The sequence below is a fragment of the Frieseomelitta varia genome, unplaced genomic scaffold (assembly GCF_011392965.1).
Source record: "Frieseomelitta varia isolate USP_RPSP 00005682 unplaced genomic scaffold, Fvar_1.2 scaffold_447, whole genome shotgun sequence".
NCBI classification, from domain to species: Eukaryota; Metazoa; Arthropoda; class Insecta; order Hymenoptera; family Apidae; genus Frieseomelitta; species Frieseomelitta varia.
The window spans coordinates 307951-323242 of NW_025110198.1; the positions used below are offsets into that span (position 1 = coordinate 307951).

The 15292-nt window shown below is 45.5% G+C and overlaps 1 protein-coding gene across 16 annotated transcripts in view; it reads left to right on the plus strand.

Annotated features, from left to right (window-relative positions):
• The first annotated feature begins 568 nt into the window (after positions 1-568).
• The window catches only part of LOC122532277 (ephrin type-B receptor 1-B), a 124949-nt gene continuing 110225 nt past the window's right edge, over positions 569-15292 (plus strand). For 7 of the 16 annotated variants that reach the window (XM_043660902.1, XM_043660907.1, XM_043660910.1 and 4 more), the window contains exon 1: positions 570-1946. The gene's annotated coding sequence lies outside the window, so the exon portion shown is untranslated. Of the gene's footprint in view, positions 1947-15292 lie in introns of all 16 variants that reach the window. The other 9 variants (XM_043660895.1, XM_043660900.1, XM_043660898.1 and 6 more) reach the window with 4 other exon arrangements.

Below are 15292 nucleotides of genomic sequence, written 5' to 3' on the forward strand. Positions count from 1 at the left end.
CGTCTACAGTTTTCAATATCTCAATAAAAACAATTTGCATCAGTTGTAGACACTCTAAATGAAACACTCTCACATACTAGCAGTATTCGTAAATAACACGGTGGGAACAAACACGGATTTTAATTCGGTAACGAAAACATTGACAGCGACAGCCCGACCGATGATGAATACGCTTGCAACAATCAAAGTTGCAATAAATTACCCATGATGCATTTCGAATCGATCACGTGATCGACAAGTTCTAGAAAACCAAAGTTGCAATAAATTACCCATGATGCATAGGAATCGATCACGTGATTTCAAGTTGCAAGAAATTACCCAGTTTGCATTGCAACAGATCACGTGACAGTGGATGGCTGATTTTCGAAAGAGCAACGGATTCGTCGCGTGGCTAATTAATTAGACAATTACAAGTAAGTGATCAAGCATTGCGTGTCATTTATGACAAAACATCATTTACGTTGTCGAGGTTTGCATTCACGAATATATTTTCTGTACGAGTAAAGATAATTACATCATTTTTTGCGATTTTTAAATCGTACAGGTCGCCCAGGTTAGAAGATCTATGGCTTCTGTATACGGCGAGGGAGCGGTTCGATTACCAAGTTCCCGAAAAAAGGAGAAGGTAGACGACAAAGGGGAACGAGGCAAATTTTAAACGATGTTTCGTCGTGGTCGCCGTCGACTAAAGTCACCAGGAATTCAAGTCCGGAACTTTGCGGATGTGTATGAGAACGCCCGCTGTCATACCGCCGGCGCGATTGCGCATGCGCGCGGCTTACACTTGACGGGCTCAAAAAATCAATGACCCCGCTCGGTCGTGAGTCTGCTCACATCTTTTTCTCAACGAGCTAAGAAGATTGAAGAATAAAATCAGGGAACAGCACGAAGGAAAACGTGGGACGATCGCAGCACCGATCGGAGTGCGATCGAGGCGGAAATTTCAGTTAGGAATGAGACAGAAGCGATCGAGGAAAATGGACGGTAAGGGTGCAGCCCCGGTGGCGGCGCTGCTGTAAACCGGCCGAATAGCGGTTCGGTGAAACTAGCCGAGCGACCTCGGCTCGTCTCGGCTCGCCGCGTTAGTTCGTGTTCTCTCGCAGCACACGGTGGACGTGCTCTAATCCGCGACGCGTCTCGTGTCCTCTGTTCAAGGGAGAGAAGAAAAAAAAAAACTGACTGTTATTCGCCACCGAATCAGCGTGGAACACGTAATTCAGTGATTCGCGTGTAAACGAAAAACTGTGTTGCAAGCTGAGAAACAGAGCGGAACGCGTGTCTCGCGAGAACGACACACGAGGTCGTAAGTGCTCCGACCAACGATAAAGTTTCGTAGTGACTTGTGTAAGAAAAGAAGAGGAAAGAGAAAAAAAGGAAAGCAGAAATAAAGGGAAAAGTGGTGAACCAGAGGAGTGTGCAAATATACATCGTTCGCGTCGTGTACGACTCGTTGAACCAGGCACGGTTCAACGGCGAGAAAAATCTGGTAATCGGATCGATTTTAGTTAGAACGCGGTTCGGTGAATTGTCAGGGGAGAGTATACCTCTGCCATCGTAGCCGTCGCCGCGCTACACCGTCCATCCACCTTTCGCGTTGCCGCGAGTGCACGGGATAAAATGGCGCTTGCTTTCGTCCGTGTACCTCTATCGACCATGACAAACAATTTAACGACGGAATCGCGTCGACGCCAGTCGCGACGTTTTTGAGCAGCGAACATTTCGCGGCATCGCTTCCCCTCTCCGCCCAACCCTCTTGCTTCGTTTCATTCGTTTTAACACGTTCCGATCGTTTTTCTCTGTGAATCGAAACGCTACATCGCCGCCAGCCACGAGTTCGCGACCAAGACACTTTACTTTGTCGGAGGACAATCTTCCACATCCGCCGCATTCTTCCAGGGGAATTTCGATTGAGCAACAAGCACCAAATATTCGACAACGCTCCTGAGGTGAGTAAATACGATGCACTATATATTAATTTATAAAATCCTCGCGAGCAATGCGTCGTGCAGTACGTAAACGCACAAAATCGGAACATTGGAATTGCATTGGAAATCGAAAATTCATTTTGTCGAAGACACGTTTACGATCGCTACGTGTATTGCGAGTTGTAAATCGCGTCACGATAAATCGCGGTTCGACGCTACACGAAGGGAAATGTTCGTTTTCCGTTTGTTATCCGCCACTTGCGACACCAGATATTAACGTTCGCAGTGAAAGGCATTGATTCGTTGAACCTCGGAACGAGCTGTGTCAGGAGCGTAGATTCCATTCGAACAGGTTTGCCATTTGATTCGCGTTACCTTCTCCGACGCAAGAAGTAGCGACCAGCGAGTCCGATTTTACAATAGCGATCCAAGTCCGGTTATGTCGAAAGTCTCTTTTACTTTCTCTTTCCTTTATTTCCTTCTTTCTTTTTTTTCTGTCCTTCTCTTTCTAAGCTACAATTTTTGACCGGTTGTACCTCGACGGAAACTGCACAGCGTGTATTGACGATTTCATAATTACGCAAATAAATCCTGAAAGGGTTTTGGGGGTCGCTGGCACTATTTGAAAGTTTTGAGTGACGCACGTACATACGAAGCTAGCCAATGTGTACATAGGTAACGCGTGTGTGCACAGTCGACTGTGTACACACGCGCTTTCGCACGCGCCTAAACGTGCCAAACGCGGTTCGCTCGTACGCGCGCGGAGCTATATACATACATGTACTACTCGGAAAATGACAGGCCATCGGTGAGCCGGTGTGTTTGAGCTCGCCTCCTCGTGCAAATATTTTGCGCGGGCAAACACCGGTCATGACGGATCATGTGCCCTCCTAGAAGGTAGACGAGAAGAAAGGTGCTTCGTGTCCGCTGAACAACGGGATATCCTGCGTAATCTCGCGAACAAAGAGTCGCCAATTGATTACACGGCGGATCGAACTCGCATTCGAAATCGAAGAATCGCGAATTGAACCACCAGTTAAACCGCGATGAAGTTGCGCCGCCAGCTTTGCGATGTTGCTCCGCAACAAGATCTCATTGTAAATAGAAGTTTCGTTACTGCAAAATTTCGTAATTGCATACCGTGTTTCGTAACTGCAAAAATTGTCGAAAAACTTAAAATTTCTACTTGTCGTGCATGTATATGCATGTAGGAAAACTCCGTTTAGGTGAACTCGTGCGAAATTCTAGATAGTGCTCTTGAATCAATTTACTTAAACGTGTGGAGAATGAATTATTATACGTGCTTAACTGGTTCCAACTATAAGTGGAGTTCTACTATATATTTTCTATGATAGACTTAAGAATCACGGTGGTATAAGAGATTTTCTCGAATTTCTCAAGTTTTGGAGTTGTCGTTCCTTTAGTTTCACAGTTAACCAAGTCAGTTCTTTGCTGCAATAACACTACTCTTTCACAAGGAAGATAGTTATAGCGTAACCGAATTTTGGCGAGGTGAAAAATGGTTTATGTTCTGAGGTTGACCAGGTAGAATGGTAACTTTTACGACAGGCAGTTGAACAATAATACCAGCAGCCCCTACGGTCTGTCTACCTGTTGGCACAGGTAGCTCCTGGTTCCCAACGTGCTCGACCTCCGCTTATCGAACTCGTCACGTCTCCGGGCGTGACAAAATTCTAGAAATCCTGCTTTTTGTCCTTCCCAAGCATGCACTCGCGTTACGCCGATTACAGGCGAGCCTACGAATCGTTTAATTAACAATCGCCAGTTAACAATTAGCTCGAGACGCTACTTTGTACGCCGAAGCGCGGTTAATTTGCATAATCTTGCGTTTCGCAGCATCGCGCGAGAGTACGTGATGTGGAGGACTGTGCCAGGATACGCGTGTAACCCAACGTCGTGATCGACAGACGTTTTCAGCATAATTTCATTTTCTGGCGTACAAAGTCCTGCCGGAGACACTCGTGGTAATTAGCCTCGATTTCGAGTTCCGTCTGAAAGCCGCTAATACGTGGTACATAACGTTTCTTGCTCTCCCGGTACCGGCGCGTGTGTCCCTCTTTCCTTTCGCGCTCCCAAAGACGCGGTGAGAACGGATTCCCGATGTTTGTCTTCACGCTGGTAGCACCATCCGCTGCCCGTCAGATCTGCCCGATAATCGTCGAACCGTTAGACGAAAACGACCGTCTGCGCCAAGAATCTGGCAAGAACACGGCCAACCAGAGGAGCGAGCCTTATTACGTGTACAAAGAATCTCGTCTCCGTTTCGCTCGCCTAGTTATACACATACTCACGCGCGTAACGTTGAACGTTGGCGTCGGTGGAAGCAACCTCCTCTCCAGGCATCGAGAGGATTCGAGCGATTAATTATGATTACTGGTATTATTAGAGACGTGCGTAGCGCGCGGCTATCATGGTCGAGCCTGTGTACGCGTTCAAGCACCGAGTTGTTAGATATGCCGCGCCGCGCCGCGTTACGATCCAGTCCGGAGCAAGTCCGTGGAACATTCTGCGCACACCAGCGCGTAATTGCATCGTGAAAGTGTTACAAAGCGATACTCGTCGTCGGCCCTGTGGAAACGCGCGTGGTCGCTCAATCGAACGACCTACCCTGCCACCGCCAGACCTCTGGAAACAGTGAAAGTAGTGCAACCACCTGGCTCGTCCTTTGAAAATCACTTGCACCTATCTACCTAGCGCAGCACGTTTGCCCATACTTTGCCCGTACGTTTCTTTGTCGCGCTATCGAGTTACCTGTTTCCCAGGAACTCGCTCTCAACTCTTTTTCTTTATGCCGTCGCTATTCTTTGGAAATCGTACGTCGAGTTGCTCCCCTTGGAAACTGTGAACGCGATGAACGATAGATACAGAGGTCTCGTTCGAATCGAAGCGGAAATTTTACGTTATACGCGGTGGTTGTCCGTATATGGTACCGTGGATGCAACCGAAAGTGCATCGCGCCGGGATCAGAAATTTTGGAGCAAGTGGCTCCTCCGAACTGTCGACAGACCGATTCCAATCTCAGTTTACGTTTCCAACAACAGGTCTCTTCCTGCTCCTGCGCTAATCTCACCGCTCATCTAGGATCTAGAGTTACCCAGTTGTGTTATAGTTTGCCGGGACCGGCGTTTCATGCGCGCACACATTCTTGCGAATATCCATACGTGTTACTCGCAAGGTCGTATAATCGATTTCTTTGTACGTAGCGATCAATGGCCGGTAATCTATCGCCTGTCAATGATATCATATCTACGTATCAGGCTATCCTGCGAACTGTGTTCAAAGTTATACTGTGTAGCATAAGTTTTATGAACCTGGAATGAAAAGTTTGTTAGCCGCTAGTTAGTCGATTTTCAACAACTAATTCCTTGTATTCGTCTTCTACCGAGTTCAAATAAATTAACGAAAGTGTCATTGTCTTTAGGGATTTTACAAAATTGTAACGCAAGGTTTTAATAAATTATAAAAAGTATGGAAAATAATTCGTTTGTTATTCGTTGAGTAATTTCTTATTTTCGTCTAGTATACCAACGATCACGATTGCGTACTGTACTCATTGGGATGATCTAATATAAAGGCTCTGCGAGTGAATCGATCTCGCGATTCGGAGTTCCTTTTATTTAAACTTGCCACGCCGATATATTTTTATATATTTTTATATATTTTTCGTAACAAATTACAAGTTACTCGCCACACGTGTAACTTCGCTATCAGAATCGTTAATGAGTTCCCCGCTGATTTCCATACTTTCGAACACTCGAATTGATTCCTCGCGCAGACGGCGGAATTAATAACAGCGTGCGTTGAATTAATAAACCGCTTGATTAAGCTTCGCAGACCACGGATACGGGACCCGCGGCGCTGGACTTACATTTGTCGCCGCGAACATATTAGTCACGATACCATCTCGAGATCGGTATAATACCGTTCGGAATTCTTACGACGAGGAATAAGAAAAGCACTTCCCCTTTGGGAACGATGGTACGCACTCGCCTCGCGTATCAAATTTCACTCGCGCAGTATCCAGATAAACACACGCCGTGGGCTTGGCATTATTAATTTCGTAATAAAAATTAAAGTACCAGCGCGGACACGATCTTGCGCAATTTCATTTACATAGAATTTTTAGTTCGTCTGTTTCGGTGTTTCGCGAGAGGGGGTAACGTGTAAATTTTTATACGGTTGCTTACGGTAAAGGGAGACCATTGAAATTATCTGGATCGATTCCATTACCAGAGTCGTATCGAGTCGCGATCGTAATCGGGAGCACTTGTGACGTAACGATAATGATAATTAGCGACGCGTTAGTTAACAGTTTTAGTGCAGTTGCGAAACGTTTCTCGAATCTCGCTTCTCGCTCTCGGAGGGTGAAAGGTCTTTCGACTTATCTATCAGACATTTTTACAAGAATGAAACTTATCAGCTTACAATTAGTTCAGACTTTGAGGCATCCGACAGAAAATCGTAGAGTATTTATAGCAAAATTTATCGACAGAGAATTCGTCGTTATTCGTCATTACTTTTCTAACGTTCGAAGTCTTTTTTTTTTTTTTTTTTTTTTTTTTTGATCGACCCGCTAACTTTTAATGACACGCTACTTGTGTCCCAGTTGGGCGACACTTCTGCCAAAGGGAGAAACTCTATCGCGTTGACGGCTTTGCATAAATCACGACGCGAGTTCTCGGACGAAATTTTATCACAATGTTATCGTTCACCGTTGGATGGTTCCCTTTCTTTCACCGTTTTTATCGATAACTAGATTTCAATCGATTACGCTCGTTGCTTACATCACTGGTATTCCATTTAATGTAGAGGAAGAAAGAAGGATAGAGAGAGAAAGAGGAAATCCTCAATAGGGTAGATAGACAGTTTTTTCGGCTCATGAATTTTTCCGCACCGTGGTAAACGACGATTCATTGTGTCCAGCCACGTGGCCGTGCATTCTGGCTTAACGATAGGCCACGTGTTCCCTTTTAATGCGTGATTCTCGACCGATCGGGAACGTCGCTCAGATGCCGGATTATCGGCGTTCGTTTTTCCTTCGGAAAGGGGACGGTCTTGCGATAAATCCAGTTAAATCGTTTCGTTTAAATCTTCGACGGCCGACACGACATTATTATTCGAACGCACGTCGAGAGAGAGAGAGAAGAGAAACCTCGCGCTGGGCCTTTAAACAACGGTTTTGCGATCTCTGTGAAAAAAAGTGAACAGTCGAGTCGAGGAGGATCGTTGTTACCATTTTTATTTCCATTTGTTATTCCGCCAGTCAGTTTATGTAGAATATCCTTGCGTTAATTTATTTATTTACCCTGCCTCTTGCCTCTTTGGTTACAGGGATTTCCGGTCTTGCGTTCTCTATGAATTATTTATCTCGCCGATTTCTTCTCCTTTATCAATTATTTGTCTTATCAAGTGCACGCGTTGAACGTACATTATGAATTAAAATTAACATCATTTAGGTATCGGTGCACTCCAAACTCTCTCTGCGATTGCATCGTGCATCCTCTTTCCTTTGTATTAATTGCAAGTCAATTTTCAAAGCTCGTGCCCGGAAAAAATGAGATTTCGAAGGAATTGGCGCGTTGAGCTAGCAGTTTCTTTCTTGCAAGTGGTCGCAGCCGATCCGAGGTCCCAGCTGCTAATTCGGAATTTAAAGTATAATGTTCGGCGATGTTCATTGTTTCGAGTAGCTGGCTTAGCGCACACGTCGGCGAATTGCCAGAACAATGGCAGTAATTACCAGGATTTCGGTGGAACTCCGATTATGCTCCGGTGTACAGAGGGCGAGTCGCCTGATGAATTTAAGTTTATTTTCTCGTTGACAAGCGAGCGTGAATGGATATTCGCCTTATATTCGCTGCTCGAGTTTCATGGGAATCTGGCCAATGGCCGTGCCACCCCTTTCCTCTTCCTACCTTTCCTGCACATAGCGTGCAGTTAGCGATGTACATATGGCTGCGTTTTTTCGTTTTCATTCGAGGGACCATTTTTTTGGGAAGTGGGCGTACCTCTTTCCGGTTTTTGGGCCATTGTGTTCCGCCCTGTCTGATTCTTCTTCTTCTTCTTCTTCTTCTTCTTCTTCTTCATCGTCGTCGTCGTCTTCTACTCCTACTTCTTCTTCTTCTTGTTCTTCTTCTTCTTCTTATACTCGCCAAGAATGTACCCGAGCTGGTATGCGTGGACGCGTTTGTGTCGGAGCACGGCTGCAAGTACCTCGCACGCAACGCATGCATGCTTTTGCTCGCGCGCGTGTCTACAAATACGCAGACCAGTGGTTCGTTTCCTTCTTTTTCCTTTTTCTTTTTCGGTACCGCGGCGGGAACAAATTCGCTCGATGAATTCTTCACCGGGGCACAAGCTCCGGCCGTTGCTTCCAATAATTGATAATTAACACGTTGCCGGAGCGGGACAGCCGAGCCGTTTTAAGGTCACGAAGCTGCGGCGCGGGGAACCATTAGGGAACTGGATAAAAGCGGGTGGTGGACATTGGTTTCGCTCGTCACCTGGGAGAGACACTCGAGATACGTAGAGAAGACTCGTCGACGACAAAACGTAGCTCGGTCGGCCAATTTCATTCGAAAAAGCCGTAAAGTACAGGTTAGGTTGGTCCGGTCGAAAAAGAAAGGCTCACTCGCATTGTGGCTCGAGACAAAGGGACATTTTTTTGTGCGCGATCAAAGGAACGACGAGTGAGAGAGAGAGAGAGAGAGAGAGAGAGAGAGAGAGAGAGAGGGTGGGAGAAAGAGGAAAGACCCTTTTACGTGGCTCTGTATCGAGCGAGTTTCTCGACTTGGCTTCGACACGCTCGAATTAATGATTTCCTCATCCATGAGCATTACTTTTTCCACAGGGTTCCATTCCACGGCTCACTCTCCAACAGAATCAGCCTAATTATTTTTCCGTGCTTTTGCTCCCGGCATTCGTTCGATACGTTCACCCGCGTGTTCGTTCGAAACGAGCGACGACATTCCTAATCTGACACGGAAACGTCTGCGCGGCTCCGATGATTCGTCAAAATCTCGTTCCCCGAACCTTTTGTGCAAACTTCATTCTGTTTGATTCTGATTACGTTAGCATAACAAATTAATGTTCATTCGATCGACAAAATTAAAACTCGACACAGATACAGATCTTCCTAACACTAAATGATAAAAACGTGCAAACTTGATTTATACGAACTTCATGTTGTTTGATTCTTATTGCCTTAGGTTAACAAATTAAGGTTCATTCGATCGACGAAATTAAAACTCGACACAGGTAGCATTAAATAATAAAAACGTTGATTTATACGAACTCTTGTTGATTTGAATTAAATTTTGGTCAGTGCCCGATGAAATGAATTCTTGCTTACTTGAACGCGAACCTGCGCGAACTCTGCGTATTCTATGAACGAAAAATAATATGGTCTCTCATCTCTCTGTTGCATGAACTCCAATTATACAAACTGTCTCTCCCCCGATAAATCGTCTGTACACGTCGAAATATGTTAGATCGTTGGAACGTGTTACCGAACGGGAACAGTGTGTTCGCAATGGTGCGCGATAAGGAACGACGTAACCGGGCGAAACGCGTTTTCACGAAGGATTGTGTGCGGTAGAGAACGGTTGCAGGGGCAGGGAGAATGAACCGTTAGAACTGGTGCTTCTCTCTGCTTCTCTTCCCGAGCTCGCGAACGGTTATCTCACGGAGAGGATCAAAAGATTCGGGTCGAGGTTAATCTCTGCTTCGTCGTCCGAGGCACCTGCGATTAATTTCGTATCTTTTCCTCCGAATTCAACGATATTTTTCTTCCTTCTTTTTTTATTTTTTTTTATTTCTTTTCTTCCTTCTTTTTTTTTTCTTTCTTTCTTTTCATTCAACCAACGACTGTCGACTTCATCTTTGCGAAATATTTTAATCGAATCAGCGCTCGAACGAAGAGGAGGAACGACGGTTTACTTTAGCGGCGTTTACTCGATTCCGATCCGCTCCTCCGGCAAGATAAATGAGCGTATTCGCGCATCCGTCCTTCGACGACTACTTTATTTGCGCTTGGCCAACAACCGACCGATCGGTTGGCTTTCCAATTTCCGTCTTTTTTCGCCGCGACTCGTCAGACCGTGAACGAAGGGGAAATTTGAAAATTCACGGATCGAACGGCACGTTAATCGAAACCGGCACGCCGGCATCGCTAGAAAAACCACGAGGCTCGATTCGTCGGACGGTCGCGTCGATTTAGTTCGTTCGTCGTGTTTGCTCTTGGGATCTTTGATCGCTGCCGTTCGTCTTCCGGCGTTTCTTCGCCGGATCGGTAGATCCACGGTGAAAACTTACGGAAGAATCGAAAGGTAGCTTGCTGCTCTCCGTCCTCCTTTTATTCCGTCTCCGGGTCTTGTATGCTCGCCAGACCTTTCCGAATCTTCGAATAAATATTTGACGTGCGAACAGCTGCCACGAAACAGTTGTATGTTTCTCGTGACACGTCGCGGGACCTCGCGCCCGTGTTCCCTTCTCCGCCCCCTTTTCTTCTCCTCCCGTGGAAACGAGATTAACGGTGAGCCTCCGATACCACGTTCGATTCCACGAGACTCGATTTACGAGGAACTCGGCACGAACCGCGAGTCGCCCTCCTAACTTTTGTTCCCGCGGAACAGCCGCTCCGGAATGAATTTCTCCGGCGCACGCGATCATTCGTACCGTGAAGACCCGAACGTATGCGCCGAAGAATCGGACCCGTGCAATTTGCGGTCAACGGTTTAGCGCGGCAGCTGACGACGGCCAAGTCGACGACGTGGAATGAATTACCGATATGTAACGCAGGCTGTCTCGTGTGATTGTCATACAAAGGGCTACGGGATTCAAAACGCACGTAACATTCTTTTTTTTTTTTTGAGGAAGTAGACTTCGAGTCTTGTTTAATTAAGAATTCAGACAAATCCTTAAACTCGATCTTTTCGAAAACGTAATCTCAAATGAAAAAGAAAAATTATTTAATTTCTACGGACAGAATTATCTTGCACGTATTGTCCATCGTTCATTGAAACCAGCACCAACTTTTCCACTCGATAAAGGGCCAGCCGCTCGATTTCACCGAAATTTCACGGTATTTAACGAATCACCATGGCCATTTTGTCCGACCTGTGTGAGAAACCAAACGATATCCATCGTCCGCAAACAGTCTCGACAAATTTTCCCTTCTTTTGTGAATCATGGCGTTCGTATCCTGCGTAAATACCCTAAATCGCGGTCTGATCCCTTCCACAATGATTTTGTGAACTACATATATACACGTGCGCGCGTGTGTGTGTGCGTTTGTGTGCTTAGACGTTTTCCAAGTAGCTTTCTTTCGAACTTTTTGTACTGGTAAACGTAGCCGCGGGACACCTGGGCTCGCCGAAACGATTTTCTCCAATTCACACCCCTGACGGACCAATGGATTCAAAGCCAACCGAAAATAGAGGGAGAGAGGAGGCAAAGCGTCCGCGTGCGTTGCCTCCGCAGGTCAATTTGTACGGACGATTTCGAAATACCGACGGGGCCTATCCTATTGTCGGCGAGTTTTACGCTGCGTGAAAATTCGAATCGATCCCATTTACTTTTTCTTTCTTTCTTTCTCTCTCTCTCTCTCTCTCTCTCTCTCTCTCTCTAACTATCCGTACACTTGCGTTTCTTTCCCTTCCGTTCGATTAACTCCGACACCAAGGGACACGCGAGAGTAGCACAGCGCGCGCAACTAACTCTACGCATCGTTTCAATGATCGTTATCGGCGTTTGCTCATTTCGCTGTTCTCAGAAGCGGCGGTAATTCAATTTTGTATTACGCACGGCAGAGATAGCCGTGTTAATACCGAGAAACGTTATTACAGGACAGCCAGCTTTTTATCTATGTTCATTATCAACGTGGCGAGAGATAAGGGGACGATGGAATCTCGCGGAGGGCACAATTGGATTCACCAGGATCAATCCCATATTCCGTTCCGGTCTTTGTCTCCATTTTTTTCTTCCTTTTCTTTTTTTCTTTTCTTTCTCCTTTTCTCTCGATCTCGAAGCGCGCTGCATAGAAGTGGGTTAAGTCAATGCTCAGCAGAAGACGATTTAAAAAAGTCTATTACGGCAAGGTTCTTCGGTTGTTCAAACTTTTCATTTTTTTTTTCTTTTTCTTTTAATCCTCCTTCACTCTTACCACGAGTGAAGCTCGAGAGGTTAACTGATAAAGTTGAATGTGCCTCCGATGATTGTGATATCATCCTCTTGCTCGCGAGCCTCAAAGATTAATGATTTCGGACGTGTATCTGGTCGAGGAAGATGAAAGGGAACGCTTTGTCGTGTACGGCTTTGTATTATTTATATACACATCAAACTGAAGATCTAACGGAATGCTGTGATTAACGTATTTGTTCGTAATTGTCGGTAGCAGAGGTGTCGCGATGAAACCGACAGCGAGCAAGGTCTTCGTTAAGAACCTGATTTATACATTCCTCTTTTTACGATATCGCTCGTTCGTTGAAAAATTCGTGGTTATACATAAATGTCAACGGATGTAATCGTTGCTGGAATTTGTGACATCAGCAGTAAAAATAGAAATACCTGTCTGTAATTTACATCTTGTAAATTATTCGATCAGACGTGACAGCTAAATGATCAAAGCATACATCGTTGAATATACCCTACTTGGTCATGGATGTTAGGACACCTGTCTATCTGTAAATCTGTTATTTTTCGTTCGCAACGTACGTTATTGTGCGGTTCGATCGTCAAAGTGTGAACATTTTTGTATAAATGTTGTATATTCCCCTCGTCGCTGCTTAACAACGCACGTTACTCCATGAAACAAGGTTTTAATTCGATCAAAATTTGATTTGCAGCTTGACGTTGCTGGCGTTACGATGAAACGATTTTTATGTAATACAAGCCGATTTTTATACATTTATGATAAATTTAAAGCTACGGGAATACACGAAACGATATAAAAATCGACGAAACGATTTTTATGCATTTACGATCAATTTAGAGCTACGGAAATACATACAATATGTCGAGAAAAAATAAAATGTCAAGAACGGAGTAATTTTTAGTAGGTGAAAAACTAAAAATGTAAAGTAGACAGTTGTAGTTTTTAATAACTGAAACGAATCCCTTGAGTTGAGCCTCGTAAATCGCGCTCATGAAAGAGATAACACTTGCACAAAAATCGTCTACTTATCGCGCGAAAATACCAAACGGGGCGAAACTTCTTCAACAAGTGTACACCAAGTAGGTGTCCCAATATTTATTATCCGGCAACGTGTATTTCCGTCTCGGTTCCCGATTCGATTCAACAGTGTGAGAAAACGCGGATAGTGCGCCCCGTGTGTGTTTAAAGGTATGACAACGTGTCGTTGAGTTTATCGTGACGCGTCCTATCGTGGGGATAAAAATTTCTTTTTCGGGACCGGACTACGAACGAAATAAACGTACGGAGTGAGAGCTCGGAACGGGAGCTCGGGCTGCCCGGGAGCAGCGGCGGCGGGTCTTCTCCGGGAAGATTGAGAAATCAGGATCGTGCATACGAGAATGTGTGCTGCGTACGTGTATGTATTTCTCCTCTCCCCCCTGCCTCCTCAGCTTCTTCTTCTTCTTCTTCTCCTCCTTCTTCTTCTTCTTCTTGTGCTTCTTCTTCTTCTCCTTCTTCTCGTTCACTGGCAGGATATATACAGAGGGCACGTCTACCTTCCTATCAGGCGGCTACATTAGCCTTTGTAGATAGCGCTAAGTGCCCCTGGATATTTCCAGGCCTGCCAATGCCAGCGGATCAACCGGATATCACCGGAGTGGTACGTGCAAGCGGTTCCTCGTCACGAGCTGACCGGTAATAACCGCTGCGCCTGGAACAACTTCTTTTTAGAAAGCTCTCGCGTCGACTCGGACACGAATCGTGTCACGAGGAGACTCGAGAAATTCTGTTTAAGATCGCCCGTCCCCGCGTTTCATCGCCTTCTAATCGATCCGTGGAACAGTAGAAATAATTGGATCAATCTTTAACTTAATATCGTACAATTTTCGAATGTAAAATGCAAGATGGAAACACGTGTGTGCAAAATTTTCACAATCTATGGTCATTTATGCGTAATCCGACGACGCTGAATATTGGAGATTTAGAACATTTCACACGCATCTTTACTGTGCAATCGATCACGTAAATGATTCATTGAAACGTTTCAACCTCTTCAACTCGAGACTTATCTCGGAATTGTGCAAGATTTTCGAGACTGTGAACGGCGATTTCGGGAGGATATGTTTCCAACAGAATGTCACGTCCAGTTGAAAAGTCTGTGGCGCGTGTGTCACTGACGGTTGTAGGAAGTTTCACATGACGCGGTGAAGAGCCACGGGGCAAGAGTCCTGGTACAGAGTAAAAAGAGAGAGGAGACCAGTCGGCCGCGGCGACGCTGCACATTATCGCGTCCAAGGGAGTCGTAGAATCGCGTTCGCCTCGGGACAGGAAGAGGGCTCGTAGACCACGGTAACTACGGGGACACCGGTTACAATGGTGCTGCTTTACATACGAAATTACAGTGGAACCCGTGACACGTATATTTCTCTATGCACGACATTGTCATTACGTTTATTAGGTTCTACCCGTTTTACCAGCCACGATACGCGTACAAATTATTACTTCGCACGTCCCGACAGTGCCGGTCGTGTTCCCGACATCCTCGCAGACGCTGCGCAAGAAAGTGGACGCTAACTAAAGATCTCCTTGCCAGCTTCGCGATAGCCATTAACCCTCCGATCGGTTTTGTTGCGTTTTATCGGTCGGCTGACATCTAATGAGTCGCGTGTCTAATTGGAAATCGGGAAAAATCGCGTCTATTCGGGATACACATCTTACTGTGGCGGCGCCATATGTTCCATCCGGAGAGGATAATTAGTACCTTTGGCGAGAGGGATAATCGATCCGCGAATATCTTTCCGCTTAAATGTTTTATCGTAGATCCGCTTACCATTTGAAACACGCCTCTCTCTCTCTCTTATCTCTGCTACGATTCTCAGTTTTCTTTTTTTCTTTTTTTTTTTCTTTTTTCTTCTGTTCTTCGATCTTACCTTTACTTTGGTTTCGTGAAGATAGTTGGAAAAACCGAGTCCGAAATTTTCCGTTTCGATATCCTCGAACATATAGAGGTCAAATTCTTCCTTTGTTCTTCCAGATGGAATCACCCGCATTCCAATTGCGCTGCTATTTCCGCCGCACCCTATACACTGTTGTACATACAGCGGAGCCAGCTAAGCTATTCGTTTGACCGGCGATAACGTGCGGTGTCTATAGGTGAAAGAGGAGAATGATCGAATAGGAAACAGTGTACAGACGCGTATTCGTGAGAAGTTGTTTG